General features: G+C 34.0%; 1 long non-coding RNA gene across 1 annotated transcript; it reads right to left on the bottom strand.

Moving 5' to 3' along the window:
- Nucleotides 1-5674: 5674 nt before the first annotated feature.
- LOC140879902 (uncharacterized) lies at nucleotides 5675-7359 on the bottom strand. Its single transcript, XR_012149551.1, has 3 exons — nucleotides 7287-7359; nucleotides 6512-6686; nucleotides 5675-5749 (listed from the first exon to the last, which is right to left on the bottom strand). It is a non-coding gene; the product is annotated as an uncharacterized lncRNA (long non-coding RNA).
- Between the last annotated feature and the right edge of the window lie 988 nt (nucleotides 7360-8347).

Genomic DNA, 8347 nt, shown 5'->3' with positions numbered 1-8347 from the left:
CTCCTTGTAGTAGTCTTCTACACTTCTCGAGCCTTGCTTCAAATTCTGCAATCGCTTAAACATATCACGATAATAGTAATTAGGAACAAACCTTTTCTTCATTATTTGCTTCATCTCCTCGCATGTTTCAATAGGCCTCTCATGATTTCTCCTCCTAGATGTAGTTAGTTGATCCCACCAAATTAGAGCATAATCCACAAACTCAACAACCGCTAACTTTATTTTTTTCGAATCGTTGTAGTTGTGGCAGTCAAACACCGACTCCACTCTCATCTCCCACTCCAAATAAGCCTCTGGATCTGATTTCCCATTAAACGATGGAATTTTCATCTTAATCCCATTAATATTCCCATCTTCTCTACCCCCTTCAGTATACCTCCCTCGCATTGCTTCTCTTTTATTTCTTCCATCGTCTTGACCTCGCCTATTCCTACCCGAATTCTCACCAAAACTCTCATCATCCTCACTAACTTCAAGTTTACTTATCCTTTCATGCATTGTTTCCAACTCCGCTCTCATTGCTTCCCTTATCATTGTACTCAAATCTTCCTTTGAAAATTTTTGACTATTTGAACTCATCGTACCCGCAAGAAAAAAATTAGTAATAAAATTTCTCACCCAAGTTCTCACAAGTCCCTCCAAACGAATTCACTCAATCACTCTTTTTTTTTTTCACTCAAAATTTATGTAGGCTTTTGCTTGGTAAAAGTGAATCAAACTCTCAAGCTCACAACTTGTAGACACTTGAAGATTGACTCTCGAAGATTGACAAAAACAAGATGAATAAATTTATGAACACTCGAATTTTGACTTGAACCCAAGGATGAACAATTGACAACAAGTTATCTTGCTTCTTCAATATTTCTTTTTTTTTTTTTCTGAAGCTTTCGATCCTTTCTATTTTTTTTTGATCGATTTTTTTTTTATAACTTGTAGCACAAGACACGAGACTTGGATAACAAGTTTGAAAGAAACGACACAAAAATTCGACGAATGAAATATTCCAACGAAGAACGATGAAGAACGGGTAAGAAGAACGCGAAGAACAGAGATAGATGAAGATAGATACTTACTTGATTCAAAACCTTTGCTTTGATACCAAATGATATGAATTCTTAATGTATGGAAGGCAAACACGACTATATTAAAATCGTACCCTCAATCCAATAACAAAATAAATCAAGAAATTGCCCAATCTTGAAACAAGTAAAAAGTTTTGGGATTAACCACCTCTAGCTTACAACGAAACTAGCAACAGTTAAACACGAAGAAAACAATTGATCACAACGGGACCTTCAGAAAACCTGTTTCTGACAACCCACGAGGATAATCAATCGACAAACGCCACAAAGTTGAAAACTTTGATAAGTTTGATTTTTGGGTAAGCAAAAGCTTAATAAAATTCTAAAGAGAATTTTGTATTGAATAATCAATAATCTGAAATCTTAATTGTTATTTTTAATAATGAATGTATATGTTGTATTTATAATACAACTACAAAATAATAAAAGATATCGCAAAATAATTCAAAACATAGATAAAGATATCAATAGAATATGTATTCACGTGTAATATCACCAATTCCATCAGAATATTCAAAGGAAGGAACCGAGGGGATGAACAAGGAAAGCTTCAATATTTTTCTTCTTTATCTTTAAATTGCTATATCTTGAGTTTCGGGTGTCCGAATTCGATTCCGAAAAAGGTTCTGGACTCCTTGCAAGAAGACCTTCGATTTGATGTAAGTTTTATTTTGATTCATTATGGTTAAAGAAGTCGAAAATGGCAGATATCAGATGTGGTTATGAATTGATGTTGTTGAGCTTGTATTTTTTGTTCTATCGAGTTCGGGTTGAAGGATGGCTATCGATTATGTTCTTATGATTTCTCAGCCACTAATCGACTTATATGCTTGCTGATATGATGGGTTTGAGTTGATATGCAGCTGATATAAGATGTATATGGTGATAGAATTAACTTAGTTGAGTTCAGAATTGCCGAATAATATCGATATGCCGTCGAATTTTTGATTTGAAGTTGTTTTGCTATCTTGTATTGAGTTGTGAGGATAGTGAGTCTTAGCTGATGGTCGTAAGCTTTCTCAACTTTGTTTCAGATTGTGTTTAAAGACCATTGAGCTCGAGAACGTCATCTTCGAACCGATAGAGTGTTGAAGTAAGGTTTGAAGTTAGTCTCTAATGGAGTTTGAATGGTTCTAAGTGCAGATTTTGATACAAGTCTTGTGATTGTGTTGTTCAGATTTGGAGAGCTTGAACTCACCTTGGAATCATCTTAAACTTCACATTTGAAAGGTAAAAGTGGACTACTATGTTGAATGGCATTATAACTCGAGATGGTTTGTATCGAGTTCCCTAAATCACATACTTATTTGATTACTTGCTTTTATATGTTTTCTATGAATTATTGAATGAGTCTATGGTGTTAATGAATGCTATATTGATTTTATATGTGCATTCATCTTGAGAAACCAATTCCTTGATTTTGAAATGAACGGAAACATTCGATTAGACGATTTGAGGGATTATATATGTATGTCCTGGGTGGTTGACTTAGCCTAGCATCTGATTTATATATATAATGGCTTCAAAGTCTAGAGAAGCAAGATAAGTAGCCCCACCTCGATCGGGAGAGTCGGTGGTTAGTTATGATATCTTCTTCTCGGGATCCCAAACGATGAACTAGAGAACCTTGTTTTAAAACATGCATTGTAGTTACTTTTATATCATGAATTTGATATATGCTTTGCTATGCATGTTTAGTTGCTTTTACTGGGAAATATATTTCTCACCGGAGTTATCCGGCTATTGTTGTGTTGTATGTGTCATGGCAATAGGCGGGAGTGGAACAGGACAAAAGCGATCTTGAAGAACAAGGGATGAGAGAATAGCGTGATGATCCGAGTTTAGATAGTTTGAGCTGTCAATGTTGGTATTGAGTTCCAAAACATGATCATGTTATAGCTACTTGTACCAAGACTTGTTGGTTATTAAGTTGTTGTCTTGTTGATGTATATAGGATTTGAGTTGATGTTGTAAATCCTTAAGACAACATGTTGTAGCTTAATCTTTTGTATAACAAAGATTCTTGTTTTTTATGTGAGCCTTTCTTGAGTTGATATTAAGGCTTTGTTATAGTTTAATTTTATCAATTTATATCATGTTAGAATGCATGTTTAGCTTATGATTTGGAATAGGCTTTGTATGAGTTGATATTACATGAAAATGAATGAAAGAACTTGTGTTGACAGCAAAATAGGATCTGTTTTTATTTTTCTGGGTAGGAGCCCGCTCGATCGGGCGATTCCTGCCGATCGAGCGAGGCCTTCATTTCGAAGGCAGAGAAATGAGCAATTTTGGCTCGCTCGATCGGTGAAATATGACCGATCGAGCGAGGCCAAAACTTTGCAAACCCGAGAAGCTGAGCTGAGGGCTCGCTCGATCGGGTGTTTTTCCCCGATCGAGCGAGGTGCTCACTTTTTTTAAAAAAAAAATTTTTTTTACTTTATTTAGACTTTGATTCTTTGTCTATTATTTACAATGATTTGATTAATGAGATATTAGAACTCGGGTCGTCAAAAAACCAATTTTCATCTTAAATCAAAATCTTAGGTTAATTCATAACTTATATGAACACTTCCATATATAAAATATTTTCAAAACTTATTTCTATAAAGATACCAATCCAGAAAAGTCAAGAAGCAATTCTAAGATAAATAAGACATTTCTCTAATACAAAGTACCTATGCAAACCTTTTTTCCTAACTTATATATTTTTACGTTGTTTTTTTTACACACACATACATATAAACCTGATAGAAAAAATATATATTTACCCAATGCATAAGCCTCAACCAGTCACCTTTTCGCCTCTCATTGTACAACTTTCGATTTCAGCAGCCACCTGACAAGTATTCAATTTGAAAATGGTGATTAAAATGGTAGATACAGCTTGGCCACCGTAAAATACTTACATAAATTTTTTTTACATCCACCTAACCATTGCACGAAACCAGCCAATGAACCTCTTATTGTGGGCATCTGTATCAATCTTTCATCTTTCTATTTGTTTGAGTTCAGAATGGTTTTATGTTCACTATGAAAATATTTTTGTATAATATTTTTTAGACAACAGATATTGACAATTACATATGTGCATAATTATACATTAATGTAGTAAACTTACATTACGTACGGAGATACGTCTTCCATATTTTCTAGCACAGTCAAAAGTGCTTGTATCAATTTTGGCACTGTAATTGTTGGTTTGAATGCTAAGAAGCCTGGAACATTTGATTTGAGGTGATTGACGGACCCCAACAATATCAAGTTTGTCGAAGCTAAAATAGCTAGATGGACTGGAGTAGCAATTGAACTCGCCGAAAAACTCGTCGAAAAGGGACTAGAATGAGTAGAAAACGGGGACTGGCTTCGCTTGATTTAAAACCTCGAATACAAATCACTCACCCTCGGAAACTCCAAGATCAAAGTACGGCTTATCGAAGAAGCGCAACAAAAAGAGTGTGCAGAAATAGGTCAATAACAGGGCTTGCTCTTGGAAGAAAAAATTATCAAAAATAGCGATTTATGGCTCAAATCGAAGCTACAGGCGTAAGGAAGAAAACAACTCAAACCGTTTGAGGTTTTGACACTGGATTAAGGAGATACAAGTCAAATACAACAGTTGTATAGTGGATAGGCGAGAAGGTGACAGGTTGAGGCTTTGACATTGAGTATATTGTTTGTTTTCAATCAAGTGTATTTATGCGTGGGGAAAAAATAAGGTGAAAAGATATCAGTTAGAAAAAAACGTTGTCGTAGAACTAAAATATACGCACATACGAAAATGGGTTTAAACACCCCAAAAACACGCAAATAGCCAATGGTTAATTAAAATTGATGTCTTAGTTTGAAAACCATTGGATTTGACAAATATAAAGACAACGTTTTTTAAAAATTTTGTATTTTTCCATTGAAATATTAAAAACAACAAAGGTTTTAGAGAAAATTCCTGTCAAAAGGCAAAAAACAACGGTTTTTTACAACAAACTGGAAATTATTTTTGTGAGGACTCGGGCACTAATCTCTCAAATCATAATGATTAATCCAAGATCATGAATTAACACCAAGCAATCAAGCAAGCAAAGGCTAAATATTTTTTTTTATAAGACTGCACTGTGCTCGCGCGCGCGCGTGAGCAGGGGCTCGCTCGTGCACAGGCTAGACGTACAAAAAAATAAAACGCAGCACATGGTTGCTGCTGTCAAAACTTTCCCAGCCATAAGATCAACTAACAAGCTATGACAATGCTACAAAATCATATCCAAAAGAATTAGAACAAGTTCATGCTAACTCCTTTATGATAATAACAAAGCTAATGGCATAAATTGAACAAGTATCTTCAACCAAAAGAGCATGATGCTACAACCAATAAGTTCCATTACTTCATATAAACCACATCAAGTTTACATGCAGAATCTACAAAAGTGACTCAACTAGATTTCAAGGTAGCAACATCATATACATCTAGATTAAAGGCTAGTCTCAAGCTTTAATACAAACATCAAAATATGAAAAGATATTAAAATCTCAACCAATGTTTCAACAACTCAACATTGGAATCCAAATCTAACATGTTTGACAAAACATAAACTTCTTCTAACACCCGAGTCTCCACTTTAATCTCTCAATCTCTCGCTTCCCTGTCAAGTCCGACTCGCTTACTCTTCAACCTGATGCAATGCACACATACAAGTAAAACAACAGCTGGATAACTCCGGTGAGAATAAATCTCAGTATGAAAGACATCTATATAAATCAAATAGAAATAACTCAATCAACTAATTTACTATTACAATCAACAATTTCCTTATACCTTACCTGCCGGATGTCTTTCAAATAAACTCATTCAATATCATAAAGACTCGAATACGGTTGAAGGTTAAAGGATTCAAGTCTTACATAATCGATAATTTAAAAATTCATATCGTTGGGATCCCGGGAATATAATCAGGCCATAAAAAAAATCAAGCCTCCCACCTACGCTCCCGCTCGGGTGGTAAAATTTGATATTTTCTGGACTGTGAACACTATATTGAGAACCGTGGCAAAAGAAATCAACTCAGATCCCTAGCCTCTCGCATATAAGTTCACCAAGTCCAATATTTTCTTTTTGATTCTATTTTCAAGGTTTCGAAAGAATTGTGGCTCAAAGGGTTTACTCTCAACTCTATAATCAATCTACCATAACTCAACACTTCAAAATAATCTAAACCAACAATCTCAAATAAATTATCCATCATATATCTCAACAAGAAATCATGTTGAAAGCAAACAACTCATATATCAATTAACTCAATCAACTAAGTCAAGTAATTCATAGAATCATATAAGATTAAGTAAAACACCTAATCATGCATGTATGTGATTTAATAAACTCGAAAACCACCACGTTTTCGAGTTATACTACCTGTCGAATTAATGTCGAATCATACCTTTCTTCTCTTGTTCTAAACTTCTCGAACTCTTGCAAATTCAGATCACACAAGCGTCTTCAAAATCTGCTCAAACCTTCTTGCTATTTCAACTCTAGTTGTATCCAACTTGGAGCTCAAGCTCAAATCAATTTCGGACTCGTCGACTCGACTTCGATACCTTCAACTTCAAGTTCTGAAATTAAGGTTTATACAACTCCTCATTAGCTTCTCAAATTCATTTCAACTCATCAAGGTTTCATCAACTTCAAATCTTGTTCAATTAACCAAAATTCCAATCGACGACGAATCAATTCGAAACCGATGATTCTTATACTTTTAATATCAATCAAACATTGATATCTAACTCATATCACTATCATTCCATCACTACAATTTCAAAATCAACATCTCAATTTTTCAGAAATTCATCAAACTAAAACCGGCGGCGTAACGGTTCGAATTCGGTAATTCCAAAGGAATTAACATCAATATTATCATCAATTAAACTAAAAACCATTCTCAATATATCAGCCTAATCACGTGAATAACAGCCCCAAATAACCAGAAATTTCAGAAATGTTCAATAAATAAAAAAAACATGTCAAAACGACGATCTTTTCATGATCCGACTTAGATATGCTATCGTCGTATATACTAGAACACGTTTATACAATCAAATCTTAATTCTAGAAATATCTTCAAAATTAAAACATGGTAGAATTTAGCCAAGCATACGTCAAAGTGTAGCACTCGAAGCCGTGATCGCAAATATACAATCAATTTGAAATTCTACCAGTCGGATTAATTTCTATCAAATTTTGGAAAGAAGGAATCGGCCATGGAAATGATTTCTCTAACTTTCTGCCTCTTCTCTTGGTCTTGTCTGGACATTCTGATGAAATACATGCAATTACATAGGAATCTACACGTGTGATCCCACTTGCATATCTTAAATTGCACTTTGGTCCTTAACTTCCTTTAAAATTGAAATTAAATCTTAAATCAATTCTCAACCTTGGAGCTAAAATTCTGATATCTTTCTATCCTTATACACGTATATATATCTATATACATGCCACCTTTCCAATAAAATAAGGTATTTGCATTTTAGTCCCAAAAAATTTGATATTTGCAGTTCAGTCCCTGCTCGAATTTCTTCTTCCAATTAAATTCTTTAATTCTCGAAACATGGAATTTAAATCTTAAATCCCATAAATATTTAATTAGAATATTTATTCTTTTAATTTAAGAATCCCAGAATTTAATTCCCAAATATCCGTAAATTCTCAAATTAAATACTTTCGGCTCGGAAATTACATCTCTAATTTCCATAAATTCCAAATTGAATATTTTCCAAATACGAAATGTAAATCTCTAATTCCGTAATTAATATTCATATTTTCAGGGCCTTACAATTCCTCCCTTCTAAGGAATGATTTCGTCCTCGAAATCGCATTCAATCGTACTACAAAATCTCATAAACTGAAAAGCTGCCTGAAGTAATTCTTACTTCTATTCTGTGAATTTCAGATATCTGTTCTGATATCTCTTCTCGTCTTTTCCTTTCTGATAACCTATTCAATCATATCGATTTTATTCTTCAGTAGTCACTGAGTTAACTCACTTCTAAGCTGCTCTTACTCTTGATCAAAATCTGTATTGATTATTCCAATTATTTCACAACCTTATCAGGTTCTGTTTCCTATAATTGGAATTTATAGACGAGAGTTTAATTGATGTTCTTCAGCGTATACACCAGAAATAAGTCTTATTTATTCACAAACATCTAGATTGTTTCTGAACTCTCTCTTTTTGAATCAAATGGTGCTTCAAACAGAATAGTTCTCGCTGATC

Source organism: Henckelia pumila, chromosome 2 (genome assembly GCF_033568475.1).
Source record: "Henckelia pumila isolate YLH828 chromosome 2, ASM3356847v2, whole genome shotgun sequence".
In the NCBI taxonomy this organism is placed as follows: Eukaryota; Viridiplantae; Streptophyta; class Magnoliopsida; order Lamiales; family Gesneriaceae; genus Henckelia; species Henckelia pumila.
Note: the sequence above shows the minus strand (reverse complement) of the source record. Positions and strands in the feature narration are given on the sequence as shown.